At 44.0% G+C, this 21,858-nt stretch overlaps 1 protein-coding gene across 5 annotated transcripts in view; it reads right to left on the reverse strand.

The window, feature by feature from the left end:
- bmpr1ba (bone morphogenetic protein receptor type 1Ba) overlaps nucleotides 1-21,858 on the reverse strand; it is a 584,628-nt gene that overhangs the window by 302,564 nt on the left and 260,206 nt on the right. For all 5 annotated transcript variants that reach the window (XM_087979920.1, XM_087979918.1, XM_087979921.1 and 2 more), the window contains exon 3: nucleotides 20,796-20,902. The gene's annotated coding sequence lies outside the window, so the exon portion shown is untranslated. The remainder of the gene's footprint in view (nucleotides 1-20,795; nucleotides 20,903-21,858) is intronic.

Genomic DNA, 21,858 nt, shown 5'->3' on the forward strand with positions numbered 1-21,858 from the left:
GGGTGGAAGTTCTGGAGTTAAATGTGAAGGGGTTAGCAGATTCCAAAAGGCTTACCAAAGGCTGTCATTTTCCAAAACTTAACCAAAGTCCATCCACTCACACTTGTGCTCATCGCTCATCATTTCCATTGGAACTTGACGTGACATCTTATTCTGATTCACCCCAACTGATTGCAGCCAGCAGATGAAGTGGTCAAAAATTGAAGGTCACAAACTCTAAAGATCTTGTTACAAATGAGACTGTCAGTGTAACTTTTTTTTAAGGCATAATGAATGACAGTGACCTCAAATGTACACACATGACCCTTGCTCCCACAGTTTATATGTCAGTATGAAGCAAAGCTGTAATTGAATTTTATCAGTTGGAAGCCAAGTATATGCTACCCTCACCTCCTCCAAACTACAATCTGAAAATCTTTCCTCTCTTTTCAACCTGATATCTTTCACATGTATCCAAATCTTAGTGTTCTCTTCCCTGAACATCTGACTCTCTAACCCTCTCATCCTTAAAGATTCTTTTTAAAATCTCTCTCTTTGACCAGGATTTTGGTCATCTATCCTAACGTCCATATATGTGGCTCTCTGTTAGATAATGATCCTGTGAGGTGTGTACCCGACTGAAGGCACTATGTAAATCCACATAGTTGTTGCCCTAAACTATGTTCAGGGAATGTGGTTGCAGGGTCAAGCAGAGAGTTAAGTGGCCTTGGGATCCATAGAATGAATGGCCTACATGAAATAAATAACACAAAGTCTTTGCAAATGAAACAGCTACCTGGAACAGGCACAGCACTAACCTCAACCTCTCTACTGACGGTGTCTTTAGGCATTACCTCTCAAGCAAAGACAATCCCTGTCAACACCACTAACTCCCAAGCTGTCTTCTATCCATTAAAGGTTCATAAACTCAGCAACAATCTTCCTCAAACTAAAAAAAAACGAACCAGAACAATAAGGACTTTTCATGCAATTTCTGGAGCTTGTCAATTCCAATACCCTGGTTTTTTCCACTAAAATGCAACAGAACACAAAACTCTTTAAGTTTCGACACCACTTCAGAAACCAGCCCCCAGGTACCTGTTCTACAGGGCCACATGCCAATTTGGCTTTTTTTTAACTACCAGTCTTTCTGTACTGGAACAGGCTCGTCCACAAATCATTGCCATAAAATATCTTTATTAGTAGATAAATAATGTCCCCTCAAGAGTCAGATTTATTTTTTCCCTTCAAAAGTTTCCCATAATTATGCCAAGACCCCATATTTCACAACTTTGAAGTACTTTCATTTAAAATATACATGGGCACAATCTGAGATTTCATTGTCGCAGTATGAATATCTGCAAACTATACTATGTTGAAGACTCTGGTTTCTGTTTCTGCAGCTTAAATGGCCCTATAGATTTGGTGATACAATATAAATAACTCATCACATTCTTGGAAAAAAAGCTTACAAAAACAAACCTTCCCTGACCTCTTTATAATATAATTAACTCTGAAGAAATGGTTCTATTTTAATCATATTGTCAGAGTTCTGCAAATGCCTTGTCCAGTTTTGTCTGATAAGTGCCTTGGGATATTTTTCTACTTTAAAGGTGGTACATAAATGTAAGTTATTGTTGTAATCCACTTCTGAGTATTGGTGCTCTTGTAGATTATAGTTATTCTATATCATTTCTTTGGTCTGTAAGTGGCGTATTAAATCTGTACACTGGTGCAAATAATTGACTGCTTGAAATATAGGTCCCACAGAGAAAAAAAATCCCTTTGTTAGGCTGCAACGTCAATCATAAAGACTTAAGAAGCAGGAGCAGGAGTAGACTGTTCAGCCCTTTGAACCTTTCCCAATCATTCACTAACGAAGACAATGGAGTAATGATGGTACAACTGGACCAGTATTCCAGAGGCCCAGACTAAAACCCTGGGGGTATGGATTAAAATCTGTAAAAAAATCCGTAAATTCAATAAAGAAGTCTGAATCAGAAAGGTAGGTTCAATGATGGTGACCATAGTCGTTGTTCTCAGTTGTCAAGTGGGTGCCATGATGGCTCAGTGGTTAACACTGCTCATAGCACCAGGGACTCAGATTTGATTCCAGCCTCGGGTGACTGTCTGTGTTGAGTTTGCATGTTCTCTCTACGTTTGTGCAGGTTTGTTCCGGTTTCTCCAGCACAGTATAAATATGTGCAAGTTAGGTGAATTGGCTGTGCTAAATTGTCCATAGTTTTTAGGAATGTGCAAGTGCATTAGTCAGGAGTAAATGTAGAGGTTTGTTGGGCCGAAGGGCCTGCTTCCATACTTTATGGATTCTATAAAGTCATAACAATCCACCTGGTTCACTAAAGCCCTTTAAAGCAGGAAATGTTCCATCCTTACCCCCTACATGTGATTCCAGACTTATATGGATCTGTGTGTTTGTGTACAAACTTGACTCCAGATGTATAGCAATGAGCTTGACTCCTAATTGGTCTCTGACATGACCTGGCAAGCCATTCAGTTCAATGACAATTAGAGTTGGGCAACAAATGCTGGCCCTGCACATGTCCCACAAGAAAAAAACAATTCTTAAAAAACAGAATCATGTCTGATTTTCTCAGCTACACCTTTACAGACCACCCCCATATTCATATATTTTCTTAGTCTCCAAATCTTGGAGTGCAACCTTTGTCTTGAACATCTAAGCATCCATAATAAACAGTCTGGGTTAATGCAATGTGTGATTTATACATATAAAAAATATATAATAACATTTATTCTTGAATTTCTGTACTTTGAACTCGTGGCATATGGGGTTTCTGTGTGTCTGACGAGGTCTAATGATTAACTTTCAGGTATGTCTGTAGCCATGGTGATTATTTTAAAAACACCACATTACAGAAAGACTTCCTTGTGGATAATGGGGTTTTGTTTTGTGACAACGCTGTTACTTTAAAGGTTATTTTGTCCTGGTTTTCTTTTTGAAGAGCGAACTGGCTACTAAAGATGGCTTAAGTAAACAATATTTGAGGCCTTCGGGCTTTTTTTTAAAAAAACATCGGAATAATAGAAGCAGCCTGAATGGGTGTGGCTAGCTCTCACAGACATGACATTCGAGTTTTGTTTTAGCTGTAGCAGTCAGAAATTGTTTGGGGTCACAGAAGAGTTGAAAGCTTCAGTAAATGATTCCTAGCTGCTATTTTCCCTGGAATTTATTTTGATGTTGTTTCCTCCTGGATTTGAGAACTGCACCCAAGAATCTATGCCAGAATTTGCCTTTTTGACAAGGGGTGTATTTATGGGATGTCACCTTATTGGATCAGTTAATTAGTAATGGGTACTGTATCTATTATTCAGTTTGTATTTTACCTATAGTGTTTAAATAAATTGTTTTGCTTAACATCGAGTCACATCACATCTGGAACGTGCGCTTCACATCTATCTTTAAAAAAGATACCTTCTTAAAATATTTTGAGGGGGTCAGGCCTGGTCCCTAACAGTTTACACTGAGAGAACTTATGAGTCAACAAATGAAACAACATAAAAACTGAAAGAACTGTAGGTGAAATAGCGTAGTGCATTAGGCTTTCAAATAGAATATTCAGAAGATTTGGCTGGGTGGATGTAGAGTAACATATATGACTTGGTGGAAATAAAAGGGCTTCTTTGTGTCAGTTGGACAGTTGGCAGCTTGATTGTTGCTGGATGTGTACAACTGCTGTTCCTGAAAAAAAGGCAGTTTCAGAATGATTAAGGAAGAGGTTACCTCAGTTTAATGAGTTAAAAATCACACAACACCGGGTTATAGACCAACAAGTTTATTTGGAAGCACTAGCTTTCAGAGTGCTGCTCCTTCATCAGGTGGTTGTCAAATAAACCTGTTGGTCTATAACCTGGTGTTGTACAATTTTTAACTTTGTACACCCTAGTCCAATACTGGCACCTCCAAATCAATTTAATGAGTTCATTTTATAAATTTCAGACCAGAAGTGTTTGGTTAAAACCCTGAAGGGGTTACTTGAAGCTGAGAAAGTCTAAGCCCAGTTGAACAAAGGGTTCAGGAAAAGGCCATCAGTTTCTATATATGTAAAATTGAATCCATAGTTAAATTAAGTCTGTTGGATGTGAAAGAGATGGAAATTCTCTCTGCATAAAGGAGTATTATTGGGATTAAAGGCCTTTGATCATGGGCCTTGAAAATTGTAAATCTGTTTTTTATGAATAGCTTCATTTATTCTATTTTATCTTCAATTCCTTTACACAATAACTTCCATTTTATTGTTAAACCCAAATCTACAGGATTGAAGGCTTGTATTTGGGTGGAAGACAACTTCATTAAAGCAAAAACAAAGATAGCCATCTAGCCAGGTTTCAGCCTGGGACCTGGCTTGTCCAGCAACACCAGCCTGGATCAAAATGTGCAAAAGTCCAAAGATTCACATCCGGAGCCCGAAATGTATTCTAAGATAGTGACCAACGCCCCCCACCCACCCCCCACCCCCACCCACCTTCCCCCCAACAGTCTGGATTCTTCAGCCATGGGATATATCCTGTCAATATCTCTGCTCAGCCAAGTCTCTTTGGAATGACAGCCCTATAATTTTAACTGCTGCATTTTTATTTCTCACCCAACTGGTTAATTAGGCACCAATAAGAAAATAAATCCAGAAGCATTTAAAACATTGAGAAGGAAAGTTTAAATATACCCATTAAAAGCAGCCAGCACGGTCTGATGTTGGATTCCTAGAACACCGGGAGCAGTGGCAAGAGATTGAACAGGAAACTGATGACTCACTTTGTGGCCAGCCTTCTGAGGATGGACAAGAGGATTCTGGTTTGGGGTGTGCTATGGTTTGTGCTCCAAGGCAATGGGATCCTTGCCATCCTAAAACTGACACTTTGTTGTCATGTCCCATGTAAAAAAAATCTACAGACGATACACGTAAAATTTGATGAAGTGAAACAGACAGTGCTTGATACGATGAAGCAGCCTCTAACCCAATCAAACTGAGTGCTGAACAACATAGCTATAGCCATGAGCACATCAATTTCTGTCTGTGGGAGCTTGCTGTGTGTAAATTGGTTTCTGCCCTTCTTACATTCCAATCGGATGTACACTTCAGAAATATCTTGTTGGCTGCAAAACACTTTGAGGTGAGAGGTGATACATGAATGCAAATTCTTTCGCTCTGACCATGGACATGGGCATTGAAAACAAAAAGCTGTTTAGGAATAAATAGATGCTTGACCCTTACTCACCCATGTCCCATCCTGTACAATAATCTGATGCCCAAAAGATGCCAGAGATGTGTTATAAGACCATAAGATATAGGAGCAGAAATTAGGCCATTCAGCCCATCGAGTCTGATCCACCATTCAATCATGGCTGATAAGATTCTCAACCCCATTCTCCCACTTTCTCCCCGTAACTCTCGATCCCCTTGACAATCAAAAACTGATCTATCTCTGTCTTAAATATACTCAATGGTCTGCCCTCCACAGCCATCTGTGCCTGTATCACTTTAGATGTTAATTAAAGTATATGTAATCCTCACCAATTCTTTGGTCTATCCCATGGGTCAGGACATGCAAATACGTCATGACATGACAATTCCCAGCACCATATTGAATCATCAGTAATTTACTGTGGATTATGACCTTATGATGGAGGATCAGTCATCTCAGCTACATATATTTCTGCAGGAGTTCCTCAGGGTAGTGTCCTTGGCCTAATCATCTTCAGCCACTTCATCAATGACCTATCCTTGATCAAAAGGTCAGAAGTAGGGATATTCACCAATGATTGCACAATGTTCAGCACCATTCACAACTCCTCAGATACTGAAGCAGTCCATGTTCAAATATAAACTCTGGTCAATAACTAAACTTGGCCTGACAAGTGCCAAGTAACTTTCACACCACACAAGTACCTGGCAATGACTGCATCTAACACGAGAGAGTGTAACTGCCATGCCCTTACATTCAATGGCATGGTGATCGCTGAATCCCCCACTACCAATATCCTCGGGGCTAGAAAGTGAACTGGACTAGCCTTATAATTAACATGGTTACAAGAGCAGGTTAGAGCCTAGGAAATCCACACTACCCACATCACCCCACATCCTGTCTACTATCTATAAGGCTCAAGCGTGGTGGAATACTCCCCACTTGCTTGGATCAGTGCAGCTTCAACAACACCACCCAGGATAAAGCAGCCCTCTTGATTGGCACCACATCCACAAATGAGTACCATCTACAAGGAGCAATGCAGAAATTCACCAAAGGTCCACTGATGACACCTTCCAAACCCGTGACCACTTCCATCCAGAAGGACAAGGGCAGCAGATACATGGGAATACCAATCCCTGCAAGCTCCCCTCCAAGCCACTCACCATCCTGACTTGGAAATATATTGTTGTTCCTTCAGTGTTGATGGGTCTAAAGTCCTCAAACTTCCTTCCCAGTGGGTCTAACTACACCAAGCGGTTCAAGAGAGGAGCTCACCACCACCTTTTCAAGATGGATGGGTAATCAGTGTTGGCCCAGCCAGCGATACCCACACTACTGAGGGATTAATGTAAAAGAAAATTAGCTTTCAATAGGTCTGGGAGAGCAAAGAGACTGGTATTTACCAAAGTGAGCAATGCATGAAGAAAATGATCTTTCTGGAAGCAAGACTCTGTCAGGAGCTGACTACTGAGGTGAAGGTAGCCTCAGGGGAACAGTTGACTCTTACTGAGACTTAGTGCGATATCTTCAGAACACACTGATGTCAACAACAGAGCCAGGCAGTGCTCAAAAGTCACAAGGTTGTTCTGCTGGCTTCCCAAGGTGGATCTTCATTTCAGCATCTCTGGTTGACATGGGTTCAGGGTTCCTGAAAGTCCCTCTATGATGTCAGCAGGTAAACTGGCTCATTGTGAACCTTGTTTTTTATTTAAATTCATTCACAGGATGAGGGCTATTGCCCATCCCTAATTGTTCAGAGTCAACCTCATTGGTATAGATCTGGAATCACAAGTAAGTCGGACCTGGTGAGGATGACAATTTCCTTCCCGAAAAGGACGTTAGTGAAGCAGGTGGGTTTTTTCTGACAACGGATTCATGGCCATCATTAGACTCTTCATTACAGACATTTATTGAATTAAAATTCCCCACCATCTGCCATGGTAGGATTTGAACCTGGGTCCACACAACATTACCTGGGTATCTGGATTAACAGTCCAGCGATAAAATCATTAGGCCATCACCTCCTCAAATTGGTTATTGGTAAGTTTAGGGTCCCCCAGTTCTCTGAAGTGACAGAGAGCCAAATCACTGCTTAGAGGTACTGGAGCCAAGTAGGAATCCCTCACAACGTGCCTGGGTGAGCCTAAGGCTACTGTGTAAAGGAGGCACCCCTCTGCCTCTGGGAGGTGTTTGTATTGTTAAGTTGCATTCTTTAAGGGTACCATTTCCCTGAAGCATCCATTGCTTCCTGCGTACTGCAGCTGCTGTTCCCTGTGACTGGCAGATCCTGACCCTCTCCTTTCCAGAGGGTCATCCATTGCCTTTAACTGGACAGAGATCCCATTTGCGACGCCAAGTAAGGCAGCTCACCCCCTCCCCCACCTCTCAGTTAGAATACCAACGCAGTGACATCTCTCAGCTCCCCAACCCATAACCACCCCACATTCCCCACAGTCTACAAACAATCCTGTGTCTTGTTGCTGAGTCTAAAATTCAATCCTTCGTCTCGTGGGTCAGCAGGAACAGCAATCTGCGATTGGATCAGGCTTGTTCTGATTTGGATTTTAGTTAAAGTCTCTACTGATTGTGGGTGAAAGCAGCAAGGGGGACTCACCATCCTGGAGTGAAGAAGTGCGGGGATAAAAGGTGAATCCGGCCTCAGTTGGCACAGTGGCATTCTCGTCTCAGTGAGAACCCTTGGTGATGGATGTGTGTGTGCACAAACTGACAGCAGAGTGCTGCTGGAGCCTTAACCAGTGCCCCTTTAAGGGGAGTGAACTATTTCAAGGCAAGGCTACTCACAACAATAAGTATCCTGCAGGCCAACTTATGGAATCATTAAGCACAAAGGTTCTTTCGATGTAAAATAACATAGAAGCTATTGATGGAAAGCACCTCTGGGATATGTGTTAGTTACATCAAATATTAATATCCTGGGGTTTCATTTGAAACAGATGTTGGAGTGAACAATATACGTCATACAAAAAGTTGTAAAAGCCATTGAAAACCTGCAGTGAGAAGTCTGGCCTCAAAGCACCCATGAGCTGGAGCAGTTTCCAGATTCACTAGAGGGAAGTGAGGGCTTGAAAACATGCCCTTCATTGCTCAAGATACACGCTCCTGATGTTCACCGCATAGCAAGAAGCTGGGACAGCTGAACAGAGAGCAACTGAAAATAAAACATGTTGCTGATCGATACGCAAGGCAAAAATGAAAAGTACAGTCCTACCCCGAAAATCTGTCTCTTCTCACCTTTGGCCTGACTTGAGGAAAACGTCTTTTGTATCTGGGGTTTAGCAGATGATGTCAACCTGAGCTAGGCGCTACGTAAAGGAAGTCACTGGTTCCTGACGTGTATCAGTCACAAAGTTCTCCTCCAGACTGGGAAAGACGTTTCCACTCTCACCCCTTTCTATGTCACTTTTATATCACTTTTCGATCATCCTCCCGCCAGCATATACACCAACCTCACCCCCTACCCAATACCACCCACCACCCCCCCCCCCCTCAACCTCGCTCCTGCCACCACCTCACCCCAAGTGGGGGCAAATCCTCTTCCTTATCTGAGGAAAGCACTGGTAGGAAGGAAAGCAGATGAGCTATGTCAGTGTCATGGCTATCCCAGCCAAGGCTTCCTCATTCTCTCTCAGTAGCAGAAGTCCATAACAGTTTTAATACTTTCTGCAGATGCATTTACAGAATTAAAAAAAAATTCCAGCAGTCTGTGAGAGGAGGGGAGGAGTTACAAAGCAGTGAATCATCAAGAAATCTCTTTCGTTAATGCGCTCGTGTGTCAAATACCTCCCTCCCTTTTATTCCCGAAAAGGGGAATGTGAAGTCATGGAATACCTGGATCAGAGCCTGTTTCCTGTGGTTTGTAGCCAACCCCATTATCCAATGTTAAATTTTAGTGTGTGAATCAAGATAAAACTATTTTGTGCTTTGTTCATGCATTCACAAAAGTATCTTTTGAAAGAGTCTACTTGCACTTCTGTTGAAAGTCATTGTTTTGACACCCATGTCCCAGATTGGTTTCCTTATCAACTTGTCCAGACACACAGCTGGAACAGACAGCACTTGGCCTCCTGGTGCAGAAATACCCATGGACCATTTATCTGAAGAGGACCATTTTCAGCTGTGGGTAGTTTTTCGTTTGTTTGAGCAACTTCCTGGATGTAAGACAAGTACTGTTCATTCATCGGCTCTGTGCTCATCAAAAAAGCCTTGATTTTAAAGTTTCCATTCTTGCATTCAAACCTCTCTTTGATCTCCCTTGCCCACAGACCCCTTCCTAACTCTGTTACCTCCCGCTTCCTCCAGGTCCAGCCTCTTGTGCATCCCTGATTTTATTCACTTCCCCCACTGGCAAGCATGACATCAATCTCTGAAATTGCCTCTCTAAACCCTGCCAACTCTGCCCTGTGGCGGGGCGAAGGGGGTGAGCAGGACGGTCCACAGAGGCCAGGAGTTGGGCCAGCACTACTTTCCCTACGCCAGCCTTCCGGCATTACACACTATGGCCAGGCTGAGGCGCTGCAGTGCTGAACATGTGCCCCTCAGGGAGGCATAGACACATCAGTTTCTTGAGTTGCTGCAGTAGCTCAGCAGCGTCACAGTTCGAAAGTGGGATATGCCGGAACTCAGGCAAACCGATGTCAGTAACCCAATGATTCCCAGAGAGGGGTAAGTCAGGGTATCGAGTGGTGAGTGTTGGCCCACATTTTGGTCGGGAGGGTAGGTTGGGTGGAAGAAGGGAAGGGAGAAGGGGGATGGCGTATTAACATTCCCTCCCACTGAAAATACAACTGGTGGGGTCATATCTAATCCATGTCTCTTGTCAAAGCGGGTTTTTCAGGATGGAGGTAGGTTTGTAGTGGAGTTTGGAGCTGAAAATGTGTTGCTGGAAAAGCGCAGCAGGTCAGGCAGCATCCAGGGAACAGGAGAATCGATGTTTCGGGCATAAGCCCTTCTTCAGGAATGAGGAAAGTTTGTCCAGCAGGCTAAGATAAAAGGTAGGGAGGAGGGACTTGGGGGAGGGGTGTCGGAAATGCGATAGGTGGAAAGAGGTCAAGGTGAGGGTGATAGGTCAGACTGGGGTGGGGGCGGAGAGGTCAGGAAGAAGATTGCAGGTTAGGAAGGCGGTGCTAAGTTCGATGGATTTGACTGAGACAAGGTGGGGGGAGGGGAAATGAGGAAACTGGTGAAATCCGAGTTCATCCCTTGTGGTTGGAGGGTTCCTAGGCGGAAGATGAGGCGCTCTTCCTCCAACCGTCGTGTTGTTGTGGTCTGGCGATGGAGGAGTCCAAAGACCTGCATATCCTTGGTGGAGTGGGAGGGGGAGTTGAAGTGTTGAGCCACAGGATGGTTGGGTTGGTTGGTCCGGGTGTCCCAGAGGTGTTCTCTGAAACGCTCCGCAAGTAGGCGGCCTGTCTCCCCAATTTAGAGGAGGCCACATCGGGTGCAGAGGATGCAATAGATGATGTGTGTGGAGGTGCAGGTGAATCTGTGGTGGATATGGAAGTTTCCTTTGGGGCCTTGGAGGGAGGTGAGGGGGGAGGTGTGGGCGCAAGTCTTGCACCTCCTGCAGTTGCAGGGGAAGGTGCCGGGAGTGGAGGTTGGGTTGGTGGGGGGTGTGGATCTGACGAGGGAGTCACGGAGGGAGTGGTCTTTACGGAATGCTGATAGGGGAGGGGAGGGAAATATATCCTTGGTGGTGGGGTCCGTTTGGAGGTGGCGGAAATGACGGCGGATGATGCGCTGTGCATGGAGATTGGTGGGATGGTAGGTGAGGACCAGTGGGGTTCTGTCCTGGTGGCGGTTGGAGGGGCGGGGCTCAAGGGCAGAGGAGCGGGAAGTGGAGGAGATGCTGTGGACGGCATCGTCGACCACGTCGGGGAGGGACAAATTGCGGTCCTTGAAGAAGGCCACCTGGGTTGTATGTTCTTGGAACTGGTCCTCCTGGGAGCGGATGCGGCGGAGATGAAGGAATTGGGAGAATGGGATGGCGTTTTTACAGGGGGCAGGGTGGGAGGAGGTTTAGTCCAGGTAGCTGTGGGAGTCGGTCGGTTTGTAGTAGATGTCCGTGTTGATTCGGTCGCCTGAGATAGAAATAGAAAGGTCGAGGAAGTGGAGGGAGGAATCTAAGACTGTCCAGGTGAATTTGAGGTCGGGGTGGAAGGTGTTGGTGAAGTGGATGAACTGTTCAACCTCCTCGTGGGAGCACGAGGCGACGCCGATACAGTCATCGATGTAGCGGAGGAAAAGGTGGGGGTTGGGGCCAGTGTAGTTGCGGAAGATGGACTGTTCCACATATCCTACGAAGAGGCAGGCATAGCTGGGGCCCATGCGGGTGCCCATGGCTACTCCTTTGGTTTGGAGGAAGTGGAAAGATTGGAAAGAGAAGTTGTTCAGGGTGAGGACCAGTTCAGTCAGTTGAAGGAGGGTGTCAGTGGAAGGGTACTGGTTGGTACAGCGGGAAAGGAAGAAGCGGAGGGCTTTGAGTCCTTCGTGATGGGGGATGGAGGTGTACAGGGACTGGATGTCCACGGTGAAGATAAGGCGTTGGGGACCGGGGAAGCGAAAATCATGGAGGAGGTGGAGGGCATGCTTGGTGTCCCGAATGTAGGTGGGGAGTTCTTGGACTAAGGGGGACAGGATCGTGTCAAGGAATGCGGAGATGAGTTCGGTGGGGCAGGAGCAGGCTGAGACAATGGGTCGGCCGGGGCAGTCAGGTTTGTGGATTTTGGGCAGGAAGTAGAAGCGGGCGGTGCGGGGTTGTGGGACTATGAGGTTGGAGGCGGTGGATGGGAGATCCCCCGAGGTGATGAGGTTATGGATGGTCTGTAGTGGAGTTTCCCAGAGATTGGTCATGGGATCTTTGCTTCCTGATATATATTAGTAAGCTGCATCTTTCAGCGCAACTTCAAAGTTTGCAGATGTTATGAAACTTGGAAGAACTGAAAACTGTGTGGAGGACAGTGAGGAACTCAGAAGGTCAGAGATACATTGGTGGAGTGGGCAGTTAGGTGGCAGATGAGGTTCAACGCAAAAAGGTGTGAAGCGAAAGACTTTGTAGTAAGAAAGTTGAAAGACAATAAAAATTGGTACAATTCTTACAGGGGTTCAGGATCAGCAGGATCTCAATGAATATGTGCATAGATTATTGAAGGTGGCAGGACTGAAGTGAGCAGCTAATAAAGCACACAGCACTCTTAGTTTTATTAAAAGGGTGTAGGAACACAGAGATGGTGTGGAACAAAAACAAGCATTATTGGAGAAACTCAGCAGATCTGGCAGCATCTATGCAGAGGAAGCAAAATCTGTTCTGAAGAATGCTTACTGCACTGGAAACGTTAAGGTTCTCCACCAGTTTCTGCTTTTGTTCCAGATTTTCAGTATCCACAGCCCTGTGTCTTATTTCATTGAGGTGATGTTGAACTTATACAAAACACTTAGTAGGCCTCAGCTGGGGTATTGTGTACAGTTGCTGGTGGCCACGAGTTAGGAAAGGTGTGAAAACATTGGAGCGTGTGCATCAGTGGCTCCAGGGATAAGAGACTTCAGTCATGAAGATAGACTGAAGACGTTGGGAGTGTTTTCTTGGGAGAGAAGGCAGCTGACAGGAGATTTGATAGAGATTTTCAAAATCATGAATGAGCTGGATAAAATAGATAGGGAGAAGATGTCCCTGCTCATTAAGGTTAAAAAAGAATGAGAGGGCATAGACTTAAAGTGATTAGTAAAAGAAGCAAGGGTGATGGGAGAAAATTACTTTTTCACACGTGAGCTGTTAGATTCTGTACTGCCTGGGAACGTGATGGAGGTGGATTCAATTGTAGCATTCCAAAGGACACTGGATGATTATTTGGATTAAAATAGTGTAAAAAGATGTGGGAAAAAAGAATAAAATTGATATGAAGTAATGATGCCTGCTTGAAGAGTGAGTGCAGGCCTGGTGAGCCGAATGATTTCCTTTTGCCCAGCAACAATTCTGTAAAAAAATGGTTAAAAACATCATTATTATGCTACTCTACCTGAATCTCCCAGGATATTGTGAACCTTGAAAAGGTTCAGAAAAGATTTCCAATGATGTTTCCAGGGTTGGAGGGTTTGAGCTATAGGAAGAGGTTGAATAAGCTGGGGCTGTTTTCCCTGCAGCGTCGGAGGCTGAGGGGTGACCTCATAGAGGTTTATAAAATCATGAGAAGCATGGATAGGGTAAATAGACAAGGTCTTTTCCTTGGGGTGAGGGAGTCCAGAACTAGCGGGCATAGGTTTAGGGGTGAGAGGGGAAAGATTTAAAAGGGACCTAAAGGACAACTTTTTCATGCAGAGGGTGATGCATGTATGGAATGAGCTGCTACAGGAAGTGGTGGAGGCTGGTACAATTACAACATTTAAAAGGCATCTGGATGAGTATATGAATAGGAAGGATTCAGAGGGATATGGGTCAAGTGCTGGCAAACGGGACTAGATCAATCTAGGATACCTGGTCGGCATGGATGAGTTAGAGTGAAGGGTCTGTATCTGTGCTGTACATCGCTATGACTCTATGAAGAATTTAGCAGCCTTGAGAATGACTTTTCCTATAGTCCAGAAAAGTGATGCAAATGTTATCTAGAATGCTTGTTGGCAGCAGAATGTGATGGTAATCTACAAGGCAGGGTGACCGGAGATGTCCAAGTGTATGCATCATTCTCTCAGACACCAATGTCTAACTCCATCAGGGGAAAGGCTGAGAACCTAAAGGGCAGTGAGTGGCTGACCACTACGTAACTGGTTCATAAACCTATTGAGCACTCTACGCAAAGTTTACACAATCGGGGGTCCATACGGGCCTTCTCAGATTCTAAGGACAGGAAGCACTGACTTCAGTCCTCGAGGCTTGGAGACTTTCCATCCATGCTATAAGTCAAGTCTTTCTGCATTTTCCATTCCAGGTAATTCGCATGTCAAACCTTGTAATTTAACACAGAGTTCACACAAGGCCAATGTGTTGAACAACTTTGAGTCAAAATGTAAATGAGCCACAGAAGAACTATCCATTTTCTTGCACATTCAAGAACACAATGCGGCCAAACAACTGCTGGCAATTGAGAGCTGAGATCGAGTAAATGCACAGCAAGTGTAACCGTTTCTATTGAAGCACTTGCTCAAAGGGGTCACTGACTGTCCCAGAACACCACTCTTACTTAATTCAAAAGATATGTGTGCAAAAGTAACGCTCTCCCTTGATTTCCCATTTCACCCTCTCATCGCCTCCTTTTGTCCTGTGTATAGAAGTAAATGATTTGTTCCTCAAAACAGTAGGTTTGCTTGAGCAACGTAACCCTGTGATTTTCTTTTTCCTTTGCTACTCAGAGCGTTGCAAAGATCTACAGCACAGAAAAAGGCCCTTCAGCCCATCAGGCCAGCGCCAGTCAGAAACAAGCACCCAACTATTATAATCCCATTTTCCAGTACTTGGTCCATCGCCTTGCATGTTTTGGTGTTGGAAGTGCACATGTAAATATTTCTTAAATGCTATGAGGGTTCCTACCTCTGCCCTTTGAGGCAGTGTGTTCCAGATTCCAACCACCCTCTGGGTGAAAATATTTTTCCTTGCATCCCCTCAAAATCTATTCTGCCAGTCAGTGAGGATTTGAGTAATGGAACAAGAATGTCTTGCCGCAATTATCCAGGGCAGTAGCGAGGCCCCACCTGGAGTATTGTCTGTGCAGTTTTGGTCTCCTTACCTGAGGTGGGACGTTCTTGTTATAGAGAGAGTGCAGTGAAGGTCTACCAGACAGATTTCAGGGCTAGCAGGACTGACATATGAGGAGAGACTCAGTTGGCTGGCATTGTATGCTACATTATACAGCACTTCTCAGTGTATTTTGTAAAAAGAAAGTACATGTGACAATAAATTAAATCAAATCAGTATGCACTGGAGTTTAGAAGAATAGGGTGGATTTCATAGAAAGCTTTAGAATTCTAACAACACTCAACAGGTTAGGTGCAGGAAGGATGTTCCCAATGGTGGTGGAGTCCAGAAAGTGGTCATAATTTATGGGTAAGGGGTAAGCCTTTTGAGATGGAGATGAGGAGAAATTTCTTCAGACAGGAAGTATTCAGCCTGTGGGATTCACTCCCACAGAAACTGGTTGAGGCCAAAATATTATACATTTTCAAGAGGGAGATAGATTTAGCAATTGTGGCTGAAGGGTTCAAGGGATATGGGGGAAGGTTGGGATTAGAGTATTGAGCTTGATGATCAGTGGTGATTAAAAGTGACTGGCAGAGCAGGCTTGACGGGTCGAATGGCCTCCTCGATCTTCTACCATTCCCCCTACCAAGGAGACGAGTTCCTTCCATTCGATTATATCTATGTCCCTTTCCACAAGTTTCCAATGAGGCACTACGGCTGCAGCTTTAACAAATCAGAGAAGTCTGGTTGCAACAGTGTCATCGGTTTAGCCGTGTGGACTTGAGGATCGGGGTGGAGGAGCTGAACTAGAGTCATAGAGATGTACAGCAAGGAACAGACCCTTCAGTCCAACATGTCTATGCCAACCAGATATCCTAAATTATTCTAGTCCCATTTGCCAGCACTTGGCCCATATCCCTCTAAACCCTTCCTATTCAAATACCCATCCATATGCCTTTTAAATGTTGTAGTTGTACCAGCCTCCACCACCTCTAGCAATGCATTCCTTAAATGCACCGCCCTCTGCGTGAAAATGTTGCCCCTTACGTCCCTTTTATATCTTTCCCCTCTCACCCTAAACCTATGCCGTCTAGTTCTGGACTCCACCACCCCAGGGAAAAGATCACTAGAAGTGGGAGCTGTTCCAAAGACCACCTAACTGAGATAAAGACTTTAAGGTGAAATTTATTGATTTTTTTTCTGGCTTTATATTCCATATTTTGGTTTATTTTCTGTGTTTTAAGAGAGTGGTGAACTAAATACAACACTTATCAAGTATTTGTAATAAATGCATGGACAATAAATAAATAAATCAAATCAAAATTGCTGATTAAATCATTCATCCACACTTCTGATCACAGTTTTTACATCTTCTAATGACGTTCTTCTATTAGATTCTGTCTTCCTAATCTGTCAAATTGCCCTTTTATTGCATTTAAATCTGTCTATGATATTCCTGAAGTTTGGCCTCAGTATCGATTTGATCTGTGGACCCTGGAGTTTTTACTGTAGCTGTGACCTGTGGTGTACATTTGCCAAGGCACCAGCGCTAGTGGTGAAGCATTCCTTTCTTCAGTTCCATCATTCCTAGCTCGATCCTTTACGTCACTATTTTAAATGTTTCTTCACCATTCTCCAGCAGGGATTGTTAACCTCACTCACTAAGCTCCGAAACAGTCACATCACAGCCAACATTTAAATGGGGCCTTCCTGCGCAGACCCTTGCTCTCTAAGGACTTTGTAATTGCTTCTATCCTGCGTGCTTCTAGCTTCCTGAAGTAACAGGCGAGTTGTTCAAATGATCAAAAATCTGCAAAAACAACATTTCTCCTTTGGGGGCCCTAGGATTCTGCCTGAGGATTGCACTGTTCTAACAGTTTAACAGTGGAGCTGTTGAATGGTAGCATTTCTTAATGTTGCTATTGATTAATAGCTTGGGCAGTTCGAAACACAAGTGCATTGCTGATGCAGTGTAGTTTTGTGGTGCTTATAACCTTGCCCGTCCTTCTGTCATGCATTTACAGGATACTGAGAGGCCTGAATAGAGTGAACATGGAGACGGTGTTTCCACTCGTAGGTGAGACTAGGACCTGGAGGCCCAGACTCAGAGTGAAGTGACCACCCTTTCGAACTGAGATGAGGAGGAATTTCTTCAGCAAGAGGGTGGGGAATCTGTGAACTTCATTGACGTGAAGGCTGTGGAGGCCAAGTCATTGAGTGTCTTTAAGAGAGATACAGATCGACTTTTGTTTAGTTTGAGAATCAAAAAGGCAGGAGAATGGGGGTTGAGAAACATAATCAACTGTGATTGAATGGTGGAACAGACTTGATGGACGGAATGGCCTAATTTTGCTCCTATATCTTATGGTCTTATGGACCAAGTCGAGGTCCTTTTTGTATCATCGGAGGTGGCAAGTCTATATTTCCCTTGACTGGAAAAAGCTTCAAGACTGATGACTGGATCCCGACCCTGACAGCAGTGCTCACAGGTTTTTCAAACAGAGATGAGTGCATGGTCATTTGCAACAGGAATCCATCTGAGCTTTCCTTCTTGACTCAGGGGCTTTGAGGCTAATGTAGCACCTCAAATTCCAGAAGAGAGATCTTAGAACTTGGGGTTTTGGGGTAGAGGTTTGGCAGGGAGAATGTACCATTCTTCAAAACACTGAGATATCAAGATAGCAAGGGATATAGCAATACTGCGGGAAAATGGGATGAGGGTAGACATGCTCTTGTTGAATAATGGGGATGGCTTGAGGGTCGCATTGACCTAATACTGCTCCTGTGTTCCAAAAGTATTTAGAAATTATCACTGACGTGGAGCATGGTAGATTCAGCTATGAAAGATCTGTATCCAGCACATTCACACCCAGAACTGCTAATCTCAAACAGATGTTATAGCCTTTCTACAATGTCAGGGAGCACAATGCATACACCCATTGGAACTGTCAGAACGGTCAAAAACTGTCAAAGTTGTCAAAGAACTTAGAGTACAAATGTTTGGTTTCATAATGATTACCTGAAGGAATTTCAACGCATTATGTTTTTCCTTTAGCAATGAGAGATTATTTAAAAATTCTCAATAGCCACCTCACTTTATAATGTATCACCATGGCTGCTGAGGTTTGTCTCGAGTGGATAGTAACTGATATGTCATAGTGGAAGTAGGAGCAAAGGTGAAGGCTGGGTCATAAGTGGGCACTAAGTTGGTATGGGGCCAGAGTGGTGGGTACAGGGGTACATAGCTTAGCATAGCAAATGCCAGGAATCATGGCTAAACCAACATACATTGGTTTAGGAATGTGCATGGCCTTTGGAAAAGAGTAGAGGGGCTTAGGTGGTATAGAGGGCATCAGATGGAAGGAGTGGAGAGGATGGGGCATGGGCATATTAGGGCAATGCAATGGACGAGGACAGAAGGGTTATTTTTTAATTTGTTAGTTAAACTGCAGTACATTACAGTGTGGGGAGGCAGGTTTTGTGCCAAGTCCAAATCTGCACCCAACAACCTCTACTCTCATTCTATAGTTGCCCAGTCTTCCTCCCAGGATTCGACCTGGGTTCAATTCCAGTCTCAGGTGACAATCTGTGTTGAGTTTGCACATTCTCCCCGTGAGTGCGTGGGTTTTCTCTGGGTGTTTCAGTCTCCCAGAGTCCAAAGATGTGCAGTTCAGGTGGATGGCCATTGGAAATTGCCCATTATGCAGGGTTACAGACCTGAACTAAAGCCCCAGCTTCCAGGCTGGTTTGCTCCAGGTGTTCTTTGTGGGGACTGAGAAATGTCCCATCTCTTTGCTCTCAGTCAGGTGACCAAAGCTTCCTGATCTTCGACCATTTAGGAAATATCTTGTATTTCTATTTCTGCTACCAAAGTAATTAACTTTGCACATTTCCACATTTTATTCCATCTGTCAAGATTTTCTCCACTCAGTCAGCCTGTTTAGGTGTCCCTGAATGACTCTTTGCATTCCCCTAACAACTTGTATTCTCAACAAGTTTTGCCTCATCAGCAAACTTGGAAATATTACATTTGGTCTCACATCCAAATCATTGATCTGGTTTGCTTAAAAATTAGAATTCACTTCATCAAGAGTCTGGATTAAAATCACAGCTTGAAACCCTCAAAAATAGACCACTTATAGAATGGCTACAGTGTGGAATCAGACCATTCAGCTCATCAAAACCATCCCAACTCTCCGAAGAGCATCCCACCCAGACCAACACTATCCTGTAAGCCTGCATTTCCCATGGACACCATGGGCAATTTCCCACAGCCAATCCACCTAACCTGCACATATTTGGACTGTGGGAGGAAACCCATGTAGACACAGTGAGAATGCACAAATTCCACACAGACAGTCATCCAAGGCTGGAATCGAACCTAGGTTGCTAGTGCTGTGAGGCAGTACTGCTAACCAATGAGCTACTGTGCTGCCCTTCTTGCACCAGCCCAACACTGAGTGTGTCAGAAGATTAAAAATGTAAGATCACCCAAGAGAAGACACTTGCCTTTTTTAACACTGATGATCTGGCTGGTACAGGTGGATGCTACACCAATAACATGCCTTTCTGGAATCTGCTCCTTTAGAGTCAAATCTCCCTACACACCTTCACCAAAGTCTCTCCACAATTCACACAAGCATGTTCACCGCTGGTCAGGGTTTTGATACTCCGCCCCCCCACCTCTCCATTAGTTTCCACGTTCACCTCCCTTGGTGCAGTTATACACACCATAGAACACATGGTTTTGGAAACCTCTCTCAATGTCACTGTGGACATTAGGGACAAGTGTAAGAAGACATCACTGATGGTATCATGCCTGTATACATTGTGGGAACCCTAGTGCAAAGATGCTCAGTGTCAGTAAATTTTCCAACATTATTTCAGTTTAAAAAGGGTCTCTTTGAACAGATCAAGGAAATGAAGTAAACATTAAGAGCATTTTCACAATGTCTTGTCAAGTTGCATTGACCCAACCCTTAGCAACTGGGGCTGTCGCTGTGAGAAACACTGCTGTTTTCTCTTTACTCCAGACACTTTGACAAATAGGGCCTCAAATCCCCTGGAATAGAGCCAACATCTTGCACTATCCTATTTGAAACACTGATATCTCATAAACAATGGAATCGAAATGGAAATTAGTTTATGCTGTTCTAACCTGCTACTATAACTGATCTCCCTTCTCTGCCTCCAAGGCACAATAATCAGCTATATTTAGATTCAACATAATATTCTCCACTGTTGCTCAACAACTTATAGGTGAACATGCTGGGCAGTACAAACAGTAGATTGTGCATGACCCCTCAAAGTGACAACAGGTATGCATCACAAACGTTATTTCTGCAATGACAGAGAAAGTGGAGGGATACCTTCCAACACTATTTGCCTTGTTTCAAGTCACAAATGCTAAATTTGTGATAGCTTTAGCAGCAGTTAGGGCAGAGTCAAATCGGATAAGCTGTCTCGTGCTCAAGTAAAAACAAGTAAACTGCAGGTTTGAAGAAGAGTTACACTGGACTTGAAACATCAGCTGTTTCTCCCAGTACAGATGCTGTTGGGTTTCTCCAGCACTTTCTGCCTTCCTTTAAACTATCTTGTGCTCCCAGCCAATAAGAGACTCCGTGTGCTACAAGTGGTCTTAGAGAGAAGATAAATGGGAAACATTTGGGGGATGAAAATAAAGTGGAAAACAATTTATAGCTGCACAGTATTCTATAAATGCACGCAGTGCTGCCCAAGAAAATTGCAGAACAAATTCTGTGGCTAGTATTCGGTGAGCACTGAAGGTCACAACAAATCTGACATTGGCCAAGACTTAAAGCAGCAAAGGAGTTTCCCTCCACAACGTAAGTTGTATTCGATAGATTAAATGACACAAGATCAGAGAGACAAAATGCCAAACTCTTACCTGCAATAGACACTGCCCTTTTATTCTAAAACCTTGTCAGTGCTTCAGGGAAACGCACCGATCCACTCATTCCGAAAAGTGAAATCCAAAAACTGGAATACTTCAACCTGTGAGAAGAAAGACTGGGATCAGAGTGTAAAAATCCAGCACTGGGAGCCAGCATGCAGCTCTCTCCTTGTGTTAGCCGCTGCGTACAGATCTATAAATATTGACCCTGCCAACACTTGCTCCCTGGCACACGGCTGAGAGCCCTGTTATTGTACACCATGGTATCAGAATGATGAAATGCCTCATTGCTCAGCTGCTCATTTGCAGACACGGAACCACACATACCAGCACTGTGAGCCTGGAAATACTGCCACCCCACCACGTTCAGTGGAAGCAAGAGTGAGCCCGAGTACCCAAGACAGGCCCCTCCCCTGACATGTACATTGGCCAAAGAAATATCCTTGCCATAATAAATAAAACAAACGTCGTGCAGTCCCTTCCTGCAATGCTGTTTCCCCACCTCCCAAAGCCCCCTCCCCTACCACTATCTTCCATGCTCTTGTTAAAAGGAAGCAGACAATTAATTTTGACAGCATAGTGCAAGCAATAAAATTGCACACTTTGTCACTCAAATACAAAGCTAAAATGACAAGGATCGCAACCGGATCTCTTTAAAGAGAAGCTATTGATTAATAGAATCAATTCAAATGGCTAGAATGAACATTGCAGAGAGATGTTAAACTCGATCTTTTATACATCCTACAAGTTACTTAAAGTTGTACCAATTTCAGTAGGAACACTTTTGTTACTGGAAGAGGCAAAGATAAAGTCCTCTAACCGGGGGGAAAACAACCTGAAAAGTACAGGGCAATTGTTCAAGGATATAATATCAATCAGATATCACACAAAATACCCAAACTAATGTGCAACAAAGTGGTAGTGCAATAATCACAATGCCCCTAAACGTCCAATTGCACTAGTGCATCTTGAATGAATTGGGCTAGACTGAGATCCCATTCAAAACTTCCGAAACAGTAATAGCCATCTCAACCCCACCTTGAAGTAAAAGGCAGCA

Source organism: Chiloscyllium plagiosum, unplaced genomic scaffold (genome assembly GCF_037043375.1).
Source record: "Chiloscyllium plagiosum isolate Xiang-an unplaced genomic scaffold, Cpla_swu_hap1 HiC_scaffold_36, whole genome shotgun sequence".
Taxonomy (NCBI): domain Eukaryota; kingdom Metazoa; phylum Chordata; class Chondrichthyes; order Orectolobiformes; family Hemiscylliidae; genus Chiloscyllium; species Chiloscyllium plagiosum.